General features: G+C 47.4%; 1 long non-coding RNA gene across 5 annotated transcripts; it reads left to right on the plus strand.

The window, feature by feature from the left end:
• The first annotated feature begins 23 nt into the window (after positions 1-23).
• Positions 24-19,965, plus strand: LOC123835087 (uncharacterized). Of its 5 annotated transcripts, none has more exons than XR_010413381.1 (4): positions 24-197; positions 1,808-3,204; positions 5,067-5,157; positions 17,238-19,965. It is a non-coding gene; the product is annotated as an uncharacterized LOC123835087 (long non-coding RNA). The 5 variants fall into 5 exon arrangements; XR_010413382.1 differs by having other exon boundaries at positions 1,808-1,881; positions 17,235-19,965; XR_006788646.3 differs by having other exon boundaries at positions 1,808-1,881.
• The last annotated feature ends 3,555 nt before the right edge of the window (positions 19,966-23,520 follow it).

A 23,520-nucleotide genomic window follows, 5' to 3' on the forward strand; every position in this document is an offset into this window, starting at 1 on the left:
GTGGGCGGGGCGGGTCGAAGCCCGCGCCTGCCTCCGCGAGGACCAGCCGGGCTCAGGCGGTCTCCTGCTCTCGGCGGGAACGGTGCCCTCCTCGGGAAAGCCCGGCAGCCCATGGGGTCCCTGCCCCACCCGGGGTCACTCGGAGGCGGCCAGTGACGTCTGGGGTCCGAGCTCGTGGCTCGTCCGGTGACCGAGAGGTTAGTGGCGTGTCCGTCCCTCTAGAACCTTTATGGAGCGTTGTGAGGAGCACTTGAGATCTGCAGGGTTCAGGGAAGACCCTGTTCCATGTCCGAATGTGCCCCAACCAGCCAGAACCGTGGAGTCACCCCCTGTCTCCCCCATCTCCTGGTGTCTGGGGACGCCCCTGCTACCCCTCACCCCAGATGTGACCAGCCTGTTGGCAAAGTCACCTGGCATGTCGCTGTCTGGGTGGTAGCATAGGGGGTGTAGGGGCGGAGGTATGGGGGTTTAGGGGAAGCAAGTATGGAGGGGGTGTGTAGGGACAGGAGGCATACTTAGGGGGTTAGAGGCAGGAGGTGGGGGGATATGGGGGTGCACACAGCATGACGGGGTGCAGGGTACCCCGTGTCCGCTAAGCAGTGTGGAGCTTCAAACCTGGCCTCCCTGGGCCCTTGTGCTGCTGAGTCACTTATCGAGACTGGCAGACATGCTTTAAGATTGTCCCTGCTTGTGTTTCCCTTTCTACGGATTCAGGCACGTCCCAGGCCCCACGCCTGGTCACCGCACCAGGTCTGCTGAGTGGAAGTTTGTGCAGGCCAGAGACTTAGAAACTGAACAAATAGCCTGGCTTCAGAAGCAAACAAAGGCAAACAAAAGGCTTCTGTTGGCCCCCACCAGAGGGAGGTAGCTGGTAGGCACAGCCCACCCTCCAAACACCCCCTGCTTCCTCCTGCGCCGGTGGTCACTTCGGGGAGGGGGGGGGGTGGGGAGGGGGACGGGGAAGCTCTGCCCTTGTCCTGTGGGACAGCGCCACACAGAGTCAGTGTTTACGTTGCAATGGAAGTACCAATAAAACCTCAAAAATCGTGTTTTCTGCTTCCTAACGTATTGCATATTCATTGCAGAAAAGATGCAAAATACCGGAGAACAAAGGCTAAATATTCCACCACACTGAGATGACCAATGTTAACATTTTAACATGTTTCCCTCAAGTGTGTTTTCCAAGCCTGTATATATTTAACGATAATGAGATTGTGCTGACCACTCTCATATACAGATATATATGTAGTTTTTACTCTGTATGAACTCTTTATGTCACTATTCTTCAACATCATTTATTGAACATCATTGTTAATGGTCACATTAGATCATGAATTAAGCCCAGGTTTATTTGACCCATCTTCTGGAAACCTTCCACCTGCCTTCACTTGTTCATGGCGATAAATCTGGGGGGTATTATCTTTTTTTTTTTTTTTTGAAGATTTTATTTATTTATTTGACAGAGACAGAGATAGCGAGAGCAGGAACACAAGCAGCGGGAGTGGGAGAGGGAGAGCAGGCTTCCCGCCGAGGAGGGACCCCCATGCGGGACTCGATCCCAGGACCCTGGGATCATGACCTGAGCGGAAGGCAGACGCTTAACGACTGAGCCACCCAGGCACCCCTGGGGGGTATTATCTTAAGTTCCTTTTGAAGTGCTTCGGAGGAGCCGGAGTGCTGGAGTGCTGGAGCCGGGAGCGGCCACCATGCAACCACTGAGCAGGAAGCATGCTGTGAAGGGGAGCAGGGATCAGGGCAGGGCCTCAACCCCTGGCTCAGGTGGCCCCCACCCCCCCACCCCCGACAGGACAGCCTGAAGCTCCATGGCATCCTCTCCTGGGTCCTGCCACACCTGACTGCATTGGACTGGGTCTTCGACGGGTATGTGAGACCCACTGAGGGAACACACCCCGTCCCAGCTCAGCACCTGCCCATCCAGATGACCCCAGGGTACTGCCTTTCAACCCTGGGGGTGCCTTTATCCAACTCCTCATGTGGTCCCAACCACCCAGGGAGCTTAAAACCTGGAGAGGTGCTTGTGGCTAGGGCAGGGGGTTGCATGGAGAAGCTTTGGGGGAACCCAGGTGGCCATGCACTGGACACAGCAGTAGAGGGCCCCCTGTGCACCGAGCTCCCCACTGCATGCAGCCCTCCACAGCTTTCTAGAACATTCCAGAGAAGCTTCCAGGCCTCTCAGCCTCAATCCCCAAACTGTTCACAGCAACCGCAGGGTCATTCATCCCTAGAGACGAGGCCAGAGAAGGAGACAGAGTAAACTTAGGATGGGCCCATGTCCAGTGGGCTGGGCAACTTGAGGGGTCCTATAGGGTGCTGGTAACCTTAGACGTCTGGACTTTTCCTAAACTATGATGGTCCTTGCCGGGGAAGGGGCGGGGACCTAAGAAGACCTGCAATGTGCTCAAAAGGAAAATAGGGCATTTTCCCATTTTTCCTGAGAGGGGAGCTCACCCCAGCCCTGGGAACCGGAGTGGCTGAGGGGTGCTCACTGTGTGCTCCTGGGGTGTTCTGTAAGCTCTTATGGGGTATTCCCTCTCCATCCTGTGATGTGAGCCAGCGCCACGTAACTTCACTGGCGAGGAAACAGATGGCGTGACCAACTGGGTGCAGTGTGACTGGAAATCAAAGCCAGACTAGAGCACAGACTCACACTCACGCTTCTGCACCAGGCCCACCACACGCAGGGGCTCTTGTGGAAGGAAGATGAGCCCACGTGCCAGTCTCTGCCAAGTCCACGACAGCTCCCCCCACGCTCGCACGTGTGCAAATGCTCACAGTCACACACCCTCCCACACACAGCCTTCCCCAGCTGGGTTGGGGAGCCCCCCCGGTGAAGCGGATGCCCCACAAGCACATCTCATTCAAAGACTTTGCAGAGCAGGCCTGCAGGCTCCTGTTGTTCCAGGTGCTTGTTTAGGGCCCCGTTAGGACGGAGGGAGGGAGGGGCACACAGCCCGGTGGGGCAGGGCCCTCCGCACCTCCCGCCAGCTCTTCCTCCTGGAGAAGCACCTGGTGGAGGGCCACCGCTGGTGCATCCTCAGCGGTGAACCAAGAGCCCGAGCCCTGGGCAGCTTCCAGCAGAGGGGTGGCACTGCCATCTGCGGGTCGTCGGCACACCCACCAGCCACGACGGTGCCCTCGGTGTGAAATGAGATGGGGCCTGAGGCCCGTCTGCACTGCTTTAAGGTAAACAGTCGTGGTTGCCAAGGGTGGTTTTGGGGAGCTCATGGGAGCATCCTAACCTCGTCCCTGGCAAATGTCCACACAGAGAGTGGGGTGGTGCTGTGTCTTCTCCGTCCGGTGCAGTGTAGCCGGTGGTGTGGACGAGGAGGTGGGGGTTCTCCAGGCAGGCTAGCAGGTCAGGCCAGGAGCAAGTCCCGCTGTGTGGACTCCGCGTGTCTTTGGTAAGCCCTCACTGCATGTGATTCTGCCCCTCATTTCTGGGAGGGTGAGATTTCAGAATGGGTGGTGCCAGGCCTCTGCTGGCGGGATCTGCAGCTCTAGGGGACGTCTCCTGGGGGCGCGGGGTCCTGGTCCCTGTGGCAGGAGTCTCCGATGGCACTCAGCCTGGGGACCGCCCCTCGTGGGTTATCAGTACAGTGGGAATCTCCAGACCCTGGGGCCAGGGCACCAGCGTCTGTACGAAAGGTAAAGGAAGCCAGAAGGGGTAAGGGGCCCACCCTGGGGAGCGTGGGGGCAGGGCTTCATTTCACCCGTGAGTGCGTGAGTGTCGGTGAACACTTTATCTAGTTCAGTGTCAGATAAGATGCAAGGCCGAAGGAAACCCAACCAGAACCCCTGAGGCCCGGCGAGCTCAGCATCACTGGTCAGCAACCAAACCTCTGTCCTGACGCTCGGCTGCAGCTCAGCTCCCACGAGTCTGGGCAGGATTCGTTCCTGTCCGTGTCCAGCTGGAGACCCCTGCTTCCACTCCCCACCCACGGAGCCCAGGGAGCATCCCCCAGCCCAAGCATCTCTGTCCATGGGGTGGGCGCCCCATGTCCCTGAGCCAGCCCTGCACCAGTCAAGGCTGCAGCCGTGGAGAGAGGATAGGGGCCTCCGTTTCCTGCAGTTCCCAACACCTAAAAACCAAGATTTCTCAGGAAGAGGGGCACTTCCAGTTCCTTGGGGAAGTAGGCCTACGTGCAGGGCAGGAGTGTGGGGGCAAAGCAGCGGTCACCCCACAGGGAAGACCCGCCAACCCCTGAGGCCTCTGAGCCATGACCTTCACCCGGAGGTCAGGGGCCTTACCCCCCATCTGGGACAGCCAGGTCCACTCCCAGCACGCTGCACCCCGTAACCACCATGCCTTTGTCTTGCCGCACCCCAGCATCTTCCAAGTGGGAGCTGCCCCTGTGCCCAGCCCCTGCCTCCCCTCCCACTACCTACTCACCTGCTTAACCACCAGGAAGACACGCAGGGCCGAGTGAGGGACGGACCTCAGGTGTAACCCTGCCTCCATCAGGTCTGGGGACCTGCAGCCTGCTCCCCGCCCCGAGGCTCTAGTGAGCACGGGGCTCAGGGTCCCTTTGGACCAGGCGGAGTGTTGGCCACACAGAGCAGCTCCCCCATCCTGGTCCTTTGCCCAGGAGCCGAGGTCAGTAGGCCCTAACTGCTCCAGAGAGCGGCCCCCCAGCCTGCACTGGCCCCACAGATCCCTGCATCACCCTGCCCACTGCAGGGCGCAGTTCCCTGTTGGGTTCAGAGCCATCACACGGCAGAGCTTGGCAAGCACAAGGAGAAAGGTCAGGTGCTGCCACCTTTTGTGGCTCGTGGATCACGTCCGCTGTGGCGTGGGCAGCATGGAGAACAGGAACACTGGTGTGAGAGACAGGCGTTCTTGCTGAGTAGGGCTGGGGGCAGGGACTGTCTCCCTTGCTGAGCAGCCAGCCAGCCAGCCTGTGAACCAGCAGGTGCCGTGGCAGGCCCACGAGCTTGTGTGGCCAGGGCAAGCTGCTCTCTGAACCCCAGATATCCCCAGCTCTAAAATAATCAGCAGGGTTTTGAGTGGTTCCCTGCCTCTTCAATTTTGCCTATTTCCATCACAGATGACAGAGAGGCTCTCTTCACCTCTTACAGCTTTGGCAGGACCCCTCCGGCTGCCGAGAAGTAAGCATGAGGCTGTGGTGGCATTTTGAGGTAAAGTTTTGATTTTTCTGGAAAAAAGAGTAAATGTGGGTGGCACATGCCATGTTCCCTTCTCCTTGCCTTGAACACAGTTGTGATGCCTGGAGTTGGCAGAAGTTATTTTGGGACAATGAGGGGGGAAAATGGCATTGCAGAGATGTCCAGCCTAGGCTCTAGCCTCCTGGCTAAGGAGAAACCTGGTGCACAGTGACTTGCTGCCGCCCAGTGCATGCCCACCCGGTGCCGCAGAGGACCCGGGTGGGGCGCAGGCTGTGCCGCTGGGAGCACGGAAGTGCGCAGTCAGGAATGCCGCCTGGTGCTCCCTTCCTGCCTGGGGGAGGGACAGGGTCCCAGGGCAGGGCGGAGGGGGTGTGGAGGTGGGCATTGCCAGCAGAGGAGTGGGGAGTGGGAAGACCTCCTGAGTCCCAAGGCTCAGTCAGAGAGGAAGGGCCTGATGGCTGGGCAGTCCCTCCCTCCGCCGGTGGGTCCAGCGCGGGTCGAGCGCAGGTCCAGCCTGGCCACATCCGGGCAGTTTGTGTAGATGATGGAGCAGATGAGGGTGAAGTACAAACAGAAACCTGGAACTTGATTGACTGGTTTCCCAGCTACAAAATGAGTGAGATTCCAACAGCCAGGCCTCCTGCCCTTCCTCATGCGTAGTAATCAATAGTAAAGGTAAACATCAAGGACAAAGCCTACACTTACTGTGATAAGTACTGTCCAGAAAATACAACAGAAGTGCAAGCCCTTGCCTTCAAAAAGCTTACCGTTTACCTCATAGTGTGCACCTGAAAGGGCTATTTGGGGGAAAACTTTGATGGAACTAGAAGTACTCCTCTCTCCCTGCCCCCGACAAAATCCATGTAACATCCCTGGAACCTCAATGCCTTCTATGGCAAATGATGAGATTAATTTAAGGCTCTTGAGAGGAATTTCTCCTGGATTATCCAGGGGGCCCTAAATGCAATCACACAAAAGACAGAAGAGAAGACACACAGAGAGACCCACACCCACACTCTCTGGACCCCACATGATGAGGGAGGCAGAGGTCGGAGGGACGCCTGGAGCCCCAGCAGCTGGGAGAGGCAGGAAGGACGCTCCCGGCGCCTTCAGAGGGGCTCAGCCCTGCCAGTGACTTGCCCTCAGACTTCAGGCCCAGAGCGTGAGAGATGTGTGTTGTTTTAAGCCACTCAGTGGGTGCTGATCCTTCACAGCGGCCACAGGAAACTCAGACACACGTTCTAAACTCAGTAGCAAGTCGAAACACAAAACGACCTTAGAAATCACCTGGATCAGCCCCCTCCTACGCAGAAAATTGACGTTCACAGACATGAAATATTTACCCAGGTTCCCCAGAGGGCCAGTTGTCTTTACTTTCGAGGACACTGCTCTGCGGAGCTCTTGTCCAGGCGAGTTGCTAAGACGCTTCCCCAGGGTGCTGCATTCCCTCGCACGTCAGGAGAGCCTGGGCAGGATGGGGACACCACACACTCGGACGGGCATCCCAGGACACGGGGCAGCAGGGCCAACCTTGGGACGGGGCAGTGCCATCCTCAGAAGAGGGCCTCATCCACATCGCTGAGAAGCAGGCCCTGTCAGGGGCCAGATTCCACGGTGCTGGGCCACGTCAGGCGGTTGTATGTGTTGTCTTGGTCAGTAGCCACGAGGATCCCATAGGGCAGAAGAGCCCGCTCTCCCACACCCATTTTACAGGTGAATGAACCGAGTCTCAAAGCAGCCGTGAAACTTGCCAAGACCCACACCCATTTCTGCCTCCAGACCTCAGCTCTTCGCTGCTAATGGAGACTACCTCCCAGAGGCACAAGTCTGCAATGCACGGAGAGACCCCTGGAGGGCGGCAAGGGTCCTGTTGGAGCTGCCTCACTCCAAGGGCGTCCACCTTCCTCAGGACCCCCAGGGAAAAGGCTGAGTCGTCTCCCATGGCTTATACACCGTTTTCTGTACTCATTTAACCTCCAAAAACCAGTTTCAGAACTCAATCCCTGTAAAGATTTTTTCAAAGGTCCCTTTTCAGTCTCAAGAAGCAGGAAGCAATATGCTTTTAAAAACCAATTAGGCACACATTTTTGCTCATTAAATAAATATTTTTACTTTGGACCCGATTGATTTTTCAGATACACAGAACAATGAGGTTGAGTCACCTGTTTGCAGCTCTGTAGCCCCTTTCCTCCCTGGAACTTTGAAGTCGCCGTGAGGCTGCTACACCTGGCCCACGGGTGGGGCCTGGCCCGTCCCACAGAGACACACCTGAATTCTCACCCATTTCTCGGTTGTTTGGAAATTGGCTTGTGATCTGCTGGCACAAGCCTCTTCTTGGAACACCAAGGACAGCTATGCAGCGCGATGTGCCCTGCCGGGGAAAGTGCCCGACGGGGAAATGAGTGGACAGGAGCCCCAGGAAAGGTCTGCCCTGGAACCCTTCCTGGCAGTCCCAGCCTGTTCCAGCCAGCCCGGACTCACCTTGCTTCGTGACACCTCTCTTTATTCCATGGCTGCTGGGACCCATGGAAGAGAGCTGAGCGAGGCCAAGACTTCCTTCTGTGGACGAAGCCTTCGTTCACCCATTCGACAGATGTTTGTTGAGTGCCTCCTTACTCCACGTCCTGTTCTAGGTGCTGGGCATCAGGAATGCTGCAGTATGCCGCAAGGTGGACCTCGCTATGGAAACAAGAGAGGGGAACAGGATGGGAACATGGGTGCTGGGCATGTTGCGGTTTTCAATACGCAGAATAGACTTGATCCAGAAGGCAGTGTTTGTGCAAAGACCCATCCACACCAGGGTTAGCTGTGCACACGGAGGCTCTGCAGAACAGGGTCCAAGCATAGGGAAGAGCTGGGTGAGGTCCTGATGCAGGTGCTCCAGGGTCAGTTGGGTGGCACGTGGGCCAGCCAGACGGGGCTGGTGCATGCAGTCTCTCCCTCACGGACCCGGCCCCTGTTGACCAGCATCAGCACCTCCTGGAACCAAAGCACCAGATGAGAATTCATCCTTATCCTTTCTACCACTGACTTCTTACCTGGAATTATTCTTCTGCTGACCTCCATTAAATCCACTTCCCCACTTAATCTTCTGGTACATTTGGTCTTTCTTCATTTTTGTGTGGACCCACAGGATACCAAACCAATGGTGGGTTTTACACAAGAATGTATTTAATTTAGTTTTCTTAAATAAATGTCACATCAGTTATTTATTTTTTTAAGAATTTTATTTTTTATTTTTTTTAAGATTTTTTATTCATTTATTTGAGAGAGAGAGAATGAGAGACAGAGAGCATGAGAGGGAGGAGGGTCAGAGGGAGAAGCAGACTCCCCGCCGAGCAGGGAGCCCGATGCGGGACTCGATCCTGGGACTCCAGGATCATGACCTGAGCCGAAGGCAGTCGCTCAACCAACTGAGCCACCCAGGTGCCCCTCATATAAGTTATTTAAATAGTCAACTGGTAAGTTTAATACCCTTGCATAGAAATAACTGTAGGTATTGGAAGAATAAATAAAGATCTGAGTCGAACCCCAATATGTAAGCAGACAGTTTAGTAGCTCTCTATTTAGTTGTTTGCACATTCATCGGTTGATCCATTATCTTTGTTAATATTAATTGGATCCAACTGGTTCACTTTCTAATTCTTGAAGTAAAATTGGAACTGGTTCATGGGGTAATTTCTAACCTACACTGAAGGGTGTGTGTCATTAAATTCAGTTAGCACATCAGAAGACCATGCCAGAAAACAGATGAAACCACAGTCTAATATTTCAAAAGGAGCCAAAAAGAAACAAAATGGTAGAAGCTATGAAAGAACAACACAGTTTAGAATCAGAACAATGAGAAGGGAAGGCATGCAGAAGATGAATATTTGGGAAGTCAGATGACTGAACTCAGGAAAGAATTTAAAATATTCTTCCACTTTAGAGAACCTGACAAGGAAGAAGCACAAACAGGAGAAGTCACAGCAGATGCTTCCTTCGGAGACATGATTGAAAATGTGGGGAAGGCAGTGGTAGAACAGTGGGGCAAGCAGGACCTCACACACACCTGACCCCATGCACACCCGACCCGTGCACACCCGTCCCTGATGGAGCCGCCACACGTCAGGGCCAGCAGGACCTTGCGCACACCCAACCCTGGCAGAGCCGCGGCAGCTCGACCAGCGAGCCAGAGCACAAAGTGCACTTCCAGAAGACTCTCCTGGAGAAGAGACTTCACTTGAAGGTCCACATTGAAAGAGGGCATCAAGCACTGGAAACACAACCCAGAGTGACTGGCACTGAGGCATTTAACAAAACAGGTGAACTTCACAGAAAAAGAGAAGTGATTTGGTCATAAGACAAAAAGACCAAGTCACTTTTAAAGGAAATAAAATCAGAGTATCCTCTTTTTTTTGCCGGAAGATAGTGGAGTGACATATTTAAGATAATCAAGGAAAGAGCATTATAGGCCAGGGACTTTCTATCCCGCCAAACTGAACTAAGGTCCACACCAAACCCCTCAGAACTCAGGGACTCCCTGCAGGTGGTCAGCCAATGTTGCCTTAAGGGCAAGATGTAACTATCTTAAGCTCTATGGGTCAAGAGGCACATTGAAGATATTATAAAATGCTTACTTAACCATTTAAAATATAAAAACTGGGGACACCTGGGTGGCTCAGTTGGTTAAGTGTCTGCCTTTGGCTCAGGTCATGATCCCGGGGTCCTGGGATCGAGCCCCTCATCAGGCTCCCTGCTCAGCGAGGAGTCTGCTTCTCTCCCTCTGTCCCTCCCCCCACTTGTGTTCTCTTTCACTCTGTCAAAAATAAATGAATAAAATCTTAAAAAAAAAAAAAAAGTATAGGATGAGCTGTTAGTTGCCAGTATTAGCAACATTTCTGAAACTTCTAAGTTATACTCTTTCCTTTTTACATACATACCATAAAGTTTACTTTTTTCCTAATAAAAAGAAACGATCAGGACACAAAACAGTTTCATCACTCCAGAAACTTCCTTCGGGCTTCCCTTGTGGGGTCAAACCCGTCTGCCACCCCAAACTCCTCTGTCTCTAAAGTTCTGTCTTTCGTGAAATGTCACATACAACGAACCTTTCTGGACTGGCCCCTTTCGCTCAGCGGGTGTGCAGTGTCTTTGGCTTCATCCAAGTTTTTACCCGTATGGATAGTTAGTTCCTTTTGTTACTCAGTAGTATCCCATTGTGTGGATGTGCAGCTTTGTCCGTTCACCTGTTGAGAGATATTCAGTTGTTTCCATTTTTGGGTGATTATAAATAAAGCTGTTATAAATAGTTGCATATAGATTTTCCTTGAGATAAGTTTTCATTTCTCTAGGGTAAATGTCTAGGGACTGGATTGCTGAATCATATGGTAAGTGAATGTTTACCTTTCAAAGAAACCCACTTTTCCCAAGTAGCTGTACCATCTTTCTGTTCCCACAACAATGGAAGAGAGTTCCAGATGCTCAGCACTCTCACCTGAGCTTGATATTGTCCAGCGTTTCCTTTTCTTCCCTCCCTTTCTTTTCTTTTTCCTGTTGTGCTATTCTGATGGACACAGAGAGAAACCACATTGTGTTGTTCATTTACATTGCCCTTGACTAACAATGTTGTGCAACTTTGTGTGTGATTATTTGCCGTCCAAAATTCTCTAGTGAGGTATCTGTTCAAATCTTTTGCTTTTGTTTATTAGGTGTTTGGGAGTTCTTTATATATTCCAGATACAAATCCTTTGTCAGATGCTGGCTCACAGATATTTCCCTTTAGCCTGTATCTTGTCTTTTCACCCTCTTAATAGTGTATTTTGCAAAGCAAAAGGTTTGATTCTCATGAAGTCCAATTTATCCATTTTCTCTTTGATGATGTGTGCTTTTGGTGTCATGTCTAAGAATTCAATTTCTAACCCAAAGTAAAAAATGTTTTCTCCTAAAACTTTTATAGTTTTATATTTTGCATTTAGATTCGTGATCCATTTTGAGTTAATTTTTCTTGATCAGTGCAAATGTGTGTATCAATGTTTATCTTCTTACATGTGGATGTCCAGTTGTTTCAACACCATTTGTTGAAAAGACGATCCCTCCTCCACTGAATTCCCTTTGCATCCACTGTAAAAAACAATGGGCCATATTTGTGTGGGTCTGTTTCTTGAACCTCTATTTCTTCCCAGTGATTTATGTGTCTGTCTTTTTGTCAATACCACACTGTCTTTATTACCTTCACAGTAAGTCTTAAAATCAGATAATGTGAGTCTTCCAAACTTGCTCTTCTTTTTCAAAATGATTTAGATCTAGTCTTTTGTCTTTCCATATAAGTTTTAGGACATGCTCCTTTTTATCTATTAACCCTTTCTGTGATTTTTATTGGAATTGCATTATACCTATAGATCAATTTGGGGGATAACTGACCTTTTTACTGTGTTAAGTTTTCCAATCAATGAGCATGTTATAGCTCTTCATTTGTTTAAGTCTTTGTTGATTGCTTTCATCAGCATATTGTATTTTCAGCATAAAGATCCTGTTCATGTTTTGTTAAGTGTATATGTATTTCATTTTCTGTGGAGCGGTTGTGGATGGCACTGAGTTGTAAATCTTGGTCTCCACATGCCCACTGTTAGTGTACAAAAGTGTGATTTCCGAGTGTTGATCTTGTATTCTGTGACCTTGCTGAATTTGTTTACTAGCTCTGGGTGTCTTGTTTTGTTTTGTAAATTCCTTGGGTTTTCTACCCAAACAGTTGTAACATTTGCAAATAGAGATGGTCTTATTCCTTCCTTCCCCATCTGTATGCCTTTATGTCTTATCTTGCTTTTGCACACTAGCTAGGACTTCCAGCATGATGTTAGAAAGGAGTGGGAAGGGCGCCTGGGTGGCTCAGTTGGTTAAGCAACAGCCTTCGGCTCAGGTCATGATCCTGGAGTCCCAGGATCGAGTCCCACGTTGGGCTCCCTGCTCAGCGGGGAGTCTGCTTCTCCCTCTGACCCTTCCCCCTCTCATGTGCTCTCTCTCTCTTTCTCTCAAATAAATAAACTCTTAAAAAAAAAAAAAAAGAAAGGAGTGGGAAAAGCAGAGTCCTCTTCTTATTCCAGATCTTAGGGAGGAAATGTTCAGTTCTTTGCCATTAAGTATGATGATTAAAGACCTAGCTATATAGGTCTTTGAATAGATGTCCTTTATCAAACTAAGGAAGTTCCCTTCTTCTGGTTTGCTGAGAGTTCTTGTCAGGAATGAATCTTGAATTTTGTCACTTTTTTGGTATTATTTGAAATGATCATGGAGTTTTTCCTCTTTCATATATTAATATGGTGGATTGAGTTGACTGAATTTCAAATGTTTAACCAGCTTTGCACCCCACTTCATCACGATGCATTATTGCTTGTATGCGTTGTTTACTTGATTTGCTAGTATATTGTTGAGTGTTTTTGCATCTGGGTTTGTGAGGGATATTTGTATGTTGTTTTATTTTTTATGTTGTTAGGTGCCTGGTTTTGCTGTCAGGGTAAAGCTGCATCATGATGTCAGTTGGGAAGCATTTCTCCTCCTCTATTTTCTGAAAAAGATTGTGTAGCATTGGTAGTATTTCTTCTTTAAATATTCACAAAATTCACCAAGGAAACTGTCTTATCTGGAATTCTCATTCTCAGGATTTTCACCATGAAGCCAATTACTTTAAGACAACAAGGATTGTTCAGGTTCTCTGTTTCTTCTTGGATGAATTTTGGTAGCTTGTGGCTTTCAAATAATTGGTCTGTTTCATCTAAGTTGTCGAGTGCATGCACACAGAGCGGTCTGTAACATCTCCTACTGTCTTTTTAGTGTCTGTGGGGACAGTCATGATGTCTCCTTCCTCCATTACCAGAATTGGTCACTTAACCTTCTCTCTCTCTCATCAGTCTGGTTAAAGGTCTATCAATTTTATTGGTCTTTTCAAAAACAGTTTTTAGTTTCACGGATTTTTTTCTTTATGGTCTTTCTGGTTTTAATTCCATGGATTTCTCTTATGTTTATTATTTCTTTCCTTCTGCTTGCTCTCAGTTTACATTGCTCTTCTTTTTCTAATTTCTTAAGGTGGAAGCTTAGATTGTTGATCTCTAACTTTCCTCTGTTTCAAATATAAGCATTTATTTCTTCTTTCTAATTAAATGCCAACATAATATGTTTTCCTCTGAACACTACTAAGTTTTGATATGTTGTATTTCTATTTTCATTCAGTTTAAATAGTTTCTAATTTTTCCAAGATATCATCCAGGATGTGTGGGTTATCTAGATGTGTCCTGCTTAGTTTCCACATATTTGGGAATATTTTTGTTATTGTTTTCTAGTTTAATTCCATTGTGAGTTTTTTGTTTTTGTTTTAAATTTGTTAAGGTGTGTTTTATGACCCAAGGTCTGGTCTGCCTCAGTGAGTGCCCATTAGCGCTCAAGAAGGACGTGCACTTTGATGTGGTTCAGTATAGCGTTCTACAAATGTCAGCTGGGCCCTCTTTGCTCCTGGTATTGTCAGTCCTTCCACGGCCTTACTTGTTTTCTGTCAACTTTCTTATCAGTTACTGAGAAAGGTCTTGTTAGTCCTGAATTGTGTCTCCCTACCGCCCCCCCGAATTTATATGTTGAAATCCGAGCCTCCAGTGTGGCTGTATTAAGAGATGGGCCTCCGAGGAGGTAATTAAGGTTAAAATAGGTCAGGAGGTAGGGTCCTAACCTGAGGGACTGATGTGTTTATAACTGAAGGAACAGACATCAGATACCTCTCTGCATCCCTATATCTCCACGCAAGCCCAGAGGAAGGGCCCCTGAGAGGACACAGTGAGAAGGAGGCTGACTGCAAGCCAAGGACGGCACTCTTACCTTGACCTCAGACTTCCAGCCTCCAGGACCGTGAGAGAGAAAACATCGTGCAAGCCTCCTGGCCTGTGGTCTCCGGTGCAGCTTCCTGAGTGGACAAGTTGGGGCAGGGTCTTGCCTGCTTCCCCTTCCCAGCCTATCAGCCTGTTTCCTGTATTTTACTGCTCTGTTAGTAGGGCATACCAGTTTAGGGCCACTGTGTCTTGGTGAACTGACCGCATTATCACTAGGTGATGTTTCTCCTTATTACTCTAAAGTCCACTTTGTAACTTCAGTTTTTTAAATGGCTGCTTGCTTGGCATATCTTTTTTTATTCTTTTATTTTTCATCTACCTATATTTTTATATTTGTTGTACATGCATGTAGGTAGGCTGTGTTGCTTTTATCCAGTCTAACAATTTCTGTTTTAATTGGTATGCTTAGATGATTTACACCTATCTTAATTATTGATACATTTGAATTTAGATCTACCACTTATGCGTTCCATTGTATGTTCTCTATTTATATCCTTTGTTTTTCTCCTTTTCTTCCCTTTCTTGCCTTCTTTTGCATTACTAGAATATTTTTTAGTATTTTGTTTTGATTTACCTATTTTTTTTTGTTTTACTCTATGTCTTTGCAGAGCTTCTTTAGTGGTTACTCTAGCAATTACAATATAGATATTAACTTCTCACTCCACTATTCAATCTACTTAGAATTAATATTTTACCACCTCAAGTGGGATGTTAGACCCCATCACCACAGGAAGAAATAGAAAATCTGAACAGACTGATAACCAGCAAAGACATTAAATCAGTAATAAAAAATCTCCCAACAAACAAAAATCCAGGACCAGATGGTCTCAGAGGTGAATTGTACCAGGCATTTTAAGAAGAGTTCATACCTATTTTTCTCAAACTATTCCCAAAAATAGAAGAGGAAGGAAAGCTTCCAAATCCATTCTGTGAGGCCAGCATTACCCTGATACCAAAATCAGATAAAGATACCACTAAAAAAGAGAACTGCAGGCCAATATCCCTGATGAACATGGATGCAAAAATTCTCAACAAAGTACTAGCAAACTGAATCCAACAATACATCAAAAAATTAACTTATCATGATCAAGTGGGATTTATTTGTGGGATGCAAGGGTGGTTCAATATTCACAAATCAATCGATGTGCTACATCACATCAAGAGAAAAGATAAAAATCATATGATCCTTTCAGTAGATGTAGAAAAAGAATTTGACAAAGTACAACATCCAGTCATGATAAAAAAAACCCTCAAAAAAGTAGGTTTAGAGGGAACATACCTCAACATAATAAAGGCCATCTTTGAAAAACCCACAGCAAACATCATCCTCAATGGAGAAAAACTGAGAGCTTTTCCCCTAAAGTCAGGAACAAGACAGGGATGTGCAGTCTCACCACTGTTATTCAACATAGTACTGGAAGTCCTAGCCACAGCAATCAGACAAGAAAAATGAATAAAAGACACCCAAATTGGTGAGGAAGAAGTAAAACTGTCACTATTTTCAGATGACATGAAGTCTCATCACCACATGGATCCCTCTAAATTTACTCTTCATGTGTGGTCGCCGTGTGTATTACACCCATATGCATTGAAAACCCTACTAACGTTAGAACAGACATCAGAGCCGCGAAAATCAGCAGGCGTGAAGAGGAGAAATAGCCCACTGCACTCATTCAGAGATCTACTGCTTCTCTTGTTCTTCCTCCTGGACGTTTGACTTTCCCTCCGGCACCGTCTCTTTCTGCCTGAAGGGCCCCTCCTACGTCCTTCAGAGCAAGCATGTTGCAACACGTGCTAAGAGTGCTTCTCCTCCTGAGAGTGTCTGTCTTTCCCTAATTTCTGAAGGATGCTCCTGCTGGACATACAACTCTGACTTGGTGGCTCTCCTGGTTTCATGTTTTAAACATGTTCTTCCATATGTTCTAGTCTCCATGCTGTCTGATGAGAAATCCACCTTGTTTGAATTATCGTTCCCCATGGGGATGTGTCATTTAATTAGTTAAATTAAGTAATTTAAATAAACTCTCTTCTCTCACAAACGTTCTATTGAACCCCTGCCACCTGTCACCTCCTGGACACGGCGGGAAGCAGAGCTCCATCCAGGCTGAGGCAGACATGCAATAGATGCTTGGAAATCTCTCCTGCTTCTGGATAGGCTTCCTTTATTGATTATTGCAAACGTTTTGCTCATATGCTAAGATTGCCACTGCTCTTCTCTTACCTTCACTGTGGGACAAAAACCTCCTCTACAGTTTATGGAAAATACTGAGACCATGATTCTTCATTCATTCTTTAAGACAGCATTTATCTTCCCAAGAAATTTTTCAGTTTCTCCTTACAGACAAAGGTTGTGCTTTTTTCTTGGAAACTATGCAGGTCAGACATGAATTGGAGACACACATTCTGATCCCAGCCCTATCGCCATCATTGTGTCTTTATATCTGGACAAGCTTCTGCCCCTCTCTGGAAGGCCAGTTCCTTGTGAGGCAAAAGATGGAAATTAAGCAGGGTAATTATTAAGGTCTTGCTTAGATAGATGACTTGCCCAGTATATGACTTCTTGCTACAACCTAAGAAACACAGCAGGCGGCAAGTAAATGTTTATTGACAGTGAAGAAAATTCACCTCACTGTGCCTCCTTTGCTGGTGGCCGCCTCCTGATGGCCCCACATGGTCCCACTCCTGGTTTCTTGCCCCATGTGGCTGCGTTTTCATCACACGGGTCCGACCGTGTGGCCAGCAGCCGTGAAGGGGTGTCACCTCTGAGCAGGGTTGATGAGACCATGTTTCCACCCCCGGTGCCCTCTCTCGGACTCTGGGAGATGCTCCAGTGGCATCTGGAAAGGAGCTGGTGCCTCCTGTCAAATTCAAGCAAGTGAGCTTGGAAGTGGACCTCCCAGCCCCCAGCGGAGATGAGGTCACAGTTGCAACCAAGAGCTGGGTGGCCACCCCACAGGAGCCCTGAGCATCCAGACCACCCAGCTGGACTGCCCCCATTCTCAACCACAGACACTGTGAGATGTTTGCTGTTTCAGGCTGCTAGGTTTTAGGCTGACTGGTTATGCAGCAACAGACTAGCACTACTCTTCTGGGCAGGATGATGTGGGTGGAGCTGAGACAGTGGTTTGAGTTCTGTGAACAGTAGCTCTTGTCCTGTCTTGGGTGTGAGTGATGACTTAGGAGTTGTCTTTCTTCAGAACCAAAACACTGTTCCTAACTGCATTATTCATGACTCAGCAGAGCAATGGCATGACTGCATGACGAGGATGTAAGACCCCGGCATCTCAAGGAGGGGCACAGAGAGTAAAATCCTGCTGAGCCTGACGTTTCTGAAGATGCTTCCCGAAGGCTTGGACCAGACACCATGGAACCATACTCTCTCCTCCTGAAGGTGGAAATCTTCACACTGGTGAATCACAAGATAAACCCCAGCATGTTGACTGCTGTGGGGAGGTGGGCGCCAAGACCAACGCATTCCCTTGGCGTTCCGACCAGGAGGGATGTGGGTCCCTGCTGTTCCCATGGGCATTGGCTGCAGAGTGAGTCACAGGTTGCTCAGCCCAGCTCCCCCTGGGCAAGTTGCAGGTGATGTTTTGTGCACTGGGGTGGGGGTAGGGGGGGCCTGGAATGGGTGTGGTGTCTCACTTTCACTGCAGGGTACGGCTGAAAGTATCATTATTTTTAAATCGACTCTCTACAAACATTTTGCAGCATTTCTGAAGTAAATAGGTCACAGAGCAGCAGTACAATAAGGATGACAGTGGGGGTCCTGCAGGACAAGAGGCAGGTGGGGAGGGTCTGTGGTCAGTGGAGTTTGGGAAACAAGGCTCCTTCTGGAAAGATGCACCGCACACACCCAGGGAGCTCTGCAGCAGAGACTTGCCTCACCCTGCTCAGTCCACACATAGCTAATGCCCAAGACCACTCACTCCAGAGAAGAAATAATTGAGAACAATTACTATGTGGAATGGTTGCCATGGAAATGATTCTGTGCCCATGTTTTTCCTGACATCTAACTAAGGTAGAGAGAGAAGCTTGAAATAGTTTCCGTTGGTGGGAAAAAAATAAAAGCAGAGATAGGGAAGTCTTCTTCCCCAACAGGAAGAAGAGTCTGGGTTTCAGGCAGCTGACGAGGGGTCATCTCAACTTTGTCATTTTCTTTCAACTTTTACTCTTGGAGAGCAGAGGACATCAAGGCTTGTTGGGACCTCAGGTTATGCAGAAGGTTTCAGCTCCCAGTTACCATCCTGGGTGAGTTGCAAGGTCCAAGGCTTTGGGGTAGAGGCAGACCCGCTGGTCAGCTCTGGTGGCACCCTCAGGGAGGACGGCTTCGGTGTCCCACACCACAGCTGGGCTATCTGCCCCGCAGTAGCGTGTCTCATGTGACTTTGTACTTTGTGGAGTTTTGTGAGGAGTAATTGAGCTAACACGTGTCCAGCTCTTGAAACAGTGCCTTAGCAATATGTTAGCTATCGTGTGTATTTCTTTAAACTTTTCTCCAATTTACCTCCTTTCCAAAAATGATAATTAAGCACACACACACTAGAATTGAGACAACACAGAGGTTAGCACAGCCTCGTGCCAGGGTGCAAGCATGGCTATGCATGTCCCACATTCATGTCCATGGGGTGACATGCACCTCCAGGGCATAGCAAGGTGTGCCCTTGGTTCCCCCCGGAAATCACACCTTCCTTCTTTACCTATTCACTGTGCAACTGACCGAAGCAGCTGGTGGTCACCACACACCAAACAACAGCACCGTGAACCTGAGGACGATCTCCAGAAAGCACGTTAAAGAAGGACAGGAAGGGCGCCTGGGTGGCTCAGTTGGTTAAGTGACTGCCTTCGGCTCAGGTCATGATCCTGGAGTCTCAGGATCGAGTCCCGCATCGGGCTCCCTGCTCAGCAGGGAGTCTGCTTCTCCTTCTGACCCTCCCCCCTCTCATGTGCTCTCTCTTTCTCATTCTCTCTCTCAAATAAATAAAATCTTTAAAAAAAAAAAAAAAAAAAAGAAGGACAGGAAAAGGTATCAGAGCAGGTCTGTCCCAGACAGGAACAGACTTGCAAGCAGGACAAGGTCGCCACACACACACGTGTATCTGTGTGTGCAGGTGTTTGTGCTTTGAGAATAGAAAATGTCTGATATTTAACATAGAATACCCAAATACAAACTCTGAAACGCACTTGCAGACACCGCCCACCACACCCAAGGCCTCCCTGTGTCACATGCAGCCATCCTACTTTCTGTTAGGGCCAGAATTCCTGAGCACCTGTGTCCGGGCCCTGGACAGATGTGGAGCACCCTGTGTCTGTGGGCGCGTGCGGGGCTGAACTGTGCTCAGCGCCGCGGTGATGGAGGGTATCCTGCCATAGCGCTCTGATACCTTGCAGAGCGCAGTGCCATGTCCCTGAAGGTTTTCTGTGTGATGACACGCCTGGAGACTCATGTGAGTCATGCTCCCACGAAAACATAGCAATTTTAGGGGCTGACAAAACAATGAGTCCACAAGAGGCATTTTCTAGGAGGTAGTGGGGGAGCCCTAACACCAGGACTTGAGCCTGGCTGCACCCCAACTCTGATCATGGGCAAATTACCCAAACATATAATGTCCACACACCGTGTAAGCCCACTCTCTAAAGACCTGAGGGTACGTGAGATCATCACTGGCCTGTTTGCTGTAAGATAACGCTTCCTCCCCTTCTTGAGCTGGCGTTCCTCCTCAGAATGGCGGGCGGAGCCCACCCCATGTTTCACCACCTCGTCTGGGTGATGCCCAAGCACCTTCATGGGCCCGGGTCTCTACAGAAACAGCATCCCTGCCATCACTGGGCAGCAAACGCTCCTGCACAGACTTGGGAAAATACCTTAGTCATCAGAGAATTATAAGATTGAAAGAGAAATCTGAGAGGAGATGAAGGTGAAAGGAAAATACTAGAAAGAACCAGGGGATAAGCCTGAGGGTGAAAAGTGGCCAAGGGGTGGGTGGGCTGGCAGTGGCCAGGAAGTGGGGAGTGTCAGGTTCTCTCCCGTGGGGGGTCTCCCCACTCTTTACCCCCTGGGGGGAAATTGGGAACTGTGAGATTGAGTCCAATGGTTAAGACAGATGTCACTTCCTGGAATGACGCTCTTCCAAGATGACCTGGAGAAGCGGAAAGAGTTCTGTGCAATCCCCTCAGGGCCTCGCCACCACTGAGCAGCACCACCAAGGACAACCTTTCTGTCCAGGTCACGCCCCTGAACCCTGGAAGGGGCAGTGTGCCTGGAACACTTTCTAAAATAAACAAGTTTAATTATGAAAGTTTTTAACATACACAAAGGTAGAGAGAAGAGTATCACAGATACCCAGACACTTAACACCTTAATTTAACAATTTAACATTTTGTTATTTTTGCTTCATTTACTATTTTGGTCAAAGGATTTTAGTCAACTGACAGAGATCTTGGCATTTTACCCCTCAGTACTTCAACAGGCATTTCTAAAGAATTAAGCCAGTTTCCTGTGGAACCCAGCACCGCGGTCAACCTCCACCACAGAGCTCCCCGTGGAACCCAGCACCGTGGTCATACTCAACCAAATAAATACAATCCCTCAGGTCATCCAGCATCTAGTCCATGTCCACATCTGCCAGTTGTCCCAGGAACTATTATCTACTATCCAATCAAGGCGTGGCTTCTACTATCAGGCATGTAGTGCATTTGCCATTTGTGGAGATGGTGGTTCATTTACTTTTATCCAGAGAAACACAAGAAGAAAATAAGAGCAGACCATGATCTCCCTGTCCAGAAACTCCTATTTTTATTTTTGGAAAGTAATAAAAGTGATCAGTGTGTTAGATGAGGAGATCAAACCACGGAGGAGTGACATGACACTCTCTGGCGCGCACCAGCCCTCTTGCAAGGCCAGCCCCACAGAGCAGATCTTGTCATCCGCCCTCCAGAATGCATGTGTGCAAGACTCACACATCTGTGTGTGTGTTTTCTCCTCCTTCCACACCAAACAGCACCACACTTACCTCTGCAGCTGGCTTTCCTCGCAAACCAAAGTGGCAGAGGAAGCAGTCCTGGGTTTCCACCCATGGCTTCCACAACAGAGTGTCAAAGTAAGTTCTGTCAGCAGCTTGAAAATTTACCTTAAAAAAAACAAACACATCAGGGTGCCTGGGTGGCCGTCAGTTAAGCGTCGACTCTTTGGTTTCGGCTCAGGTCATGATCTCGGGGTCATGAGATCAAGCCCAAGTCTGCCTGAGATTTTCTCTCCCTCTCCCCACCCTAGCACTCTCTCTGTCTCTCTCTTTCTCAAATAAATAAATAAATATTTTTTAAAAAATTTAAAATACTTTTAAAAAATTTTAAAAAATGAACACATCATTCCAAGAGGTAATACACAATGTTATTAAGTCACACAGAGACCTTGGGTTGACAATCTGCTAAAAAAGTACAATTATAAATGGCGTACATATATGACTTTCCTCAAATCCCAACCGTTCACCTGTTCACTCAGCTCCTCCACCATGTTTTCCAAAATGCCCAGAGGTTTCACACCTTGTGCACTAGAGCTTACCTCATGAAAGACATCGCTGTATTTATCCTCTTCCTGCTTTTTAATTCTGTAGCAAACAAGAGCATAATACCCGTGTGAAGGTTCAGGAATTGGAAATATTAAGTCTCAGCAGAAATGAAAGAATTAAGAGCAAAGAAGGGAGCACTATACGTGTGGTGTCACATGAACGCCCTAACAAGGCAGAGCAAATGTAAAGAAACCTTTAAACACATAATGAGACTGGCTGAAATTCAAAACAGGGCAGAGTTTATCAAAGGAAGAAACTGCCCACCAACATAAGGATTACAACAAAAGGTCAAAGTATTTGCTCATACGCTCAGTTGACTCTTGTGTTCCTTGTTCTTTGGACCTGAGATGGTTGTAGGTTTTAATCTGATGATCTTGATTGCTGAGAGCCTTTCTCTTGCATGGAGTTGGAATTTTGGTGAATGCTCTTTCTGTTCCTATTGCGATATTCGCGTAGTTCTCTCCTTTATTTTGTCAATATGGTGAATTCCATTGATTTGACTTTCAGATACTAACCTAACCCTGCATTCCCAGAAAAACCCTATTTTGTCATGATGTATTACTTTTTTTTTTATATATTACTAGGTTCAACTTGCTAGTATTTTGTTCACATTTTTTGCATCTGTTTTCATGAAGGATGTTTCTCTGTAATTTTTCATACCTTATAATGTCTTTGCCAGGTTTTGACATCAGAATTAAGCTGGCCTCATAAAACAAGTGGGGAAGAGTTCTCTTCTCCCTAGTTTTTGAAGTATTTTGTGAAATATTGGCATCATATCTTCATTAACTATTTGATAGAATTTACCTTTGAAGTGCTCTAGCTCAGGTGTGGTCTTTATGGGAAGGCCTTTGATAACAAATTTAATTTCTTTACTAGACATAGGGCTGTCAATAATAGTGTTTAGTCCATTAAAGTTCTCTCCTAAAAAAATAGGGCTATTCAAATTTTCTATTTTACCTTGTGTCAATTTTAGTAAGTTGTGTTAAAAGCATGTATTACACAAGTCAAATTTATCAGTATAAAATTATTCATAATGTTGTAATATTATGCTATTAAAATATGTAGAGTTTGTAGTGATATCTTCTCATACATTTCTGGTATTGGTAACTTATGATTGTTTTTCCTTTGATCAGTCTTGCTAGGGCTTTATCACTTTTATTAATCTTTTCAAAAAACAACTTTTGCCTTTATTGACTTCTCTGTCAATTTCTCTGTCAGTTAATTGTTATTAATTTCTCACCTTTATAACTTTTTCTTCTACTTCCTGCTACTTAATTTGGATTTATTTTGCTCATTTTTCAAACTTCTTAAGGTGGAATGTTAGATCATTTGTTTGAATTTTTTTAATGTGCACTTATATAATTTTTTAAAAGATTTTATTTACTTATTTGAGAGAGAGAGAGAGAGAGAGCACAGGAGGGGAGAGTGAGGCAGAGGGAAAAGCAGACTCCCCGCTGAGTAGGGAGCCCAACACAGGGCTGGATCCCAGGACCCCGAGATCACGATCTGAGCCAAAGGCAGACACTTAACTGAATAAGCCACCCAGGCACCCCAACATTTATATAATTTTTAGTTATAATTTTCCCTCTAAGCTCACTTTCACCTTATCTTTCAGATTTTATTTGTTATATATTCATTGTCACTCAGTTTGAAATATTTTCTAATTTCCTTTGTGATTTTGACCCCTTGATTATCTAAAAGTGTGTTCTTTAATTTGCAAAGATTTGTGTTTCCCCAGATGTATAATTATTATTAATTTCTAATTCAACTCCATTGTAATCAAAGAATATTCTTTCCCAGATTTCAATTATTGGAAATATCTGAGACTTACTTTATGACCCAGCATATGATCTATAGTAATGTTGAGTTCCAGAATTTCCATTTGGTTCTCTAAAAAAATAATTTCTAATTCTCTGAGAGTCCCCATCCATTTATTCTTTTTTTTTTTTTTTAAG

The sequence above is a fragment of the Mirounga angustirostris genome, unplaced genomic scaffold (genome assembly GCF_029215605.1).
Source record: "Mirounga angustirostris isolate CCGP_5_RB_7025 unplaced genomic scaffold, mMirAng1.0.hap1 SCAF_7, whole genome shotgun sequence".
Lineage (NCBI taxonomy): Eukaryota > Metazoa > Chordata > Mammalia > Carnivora > Phocidae > Mirounga > Mirounga angustirostris.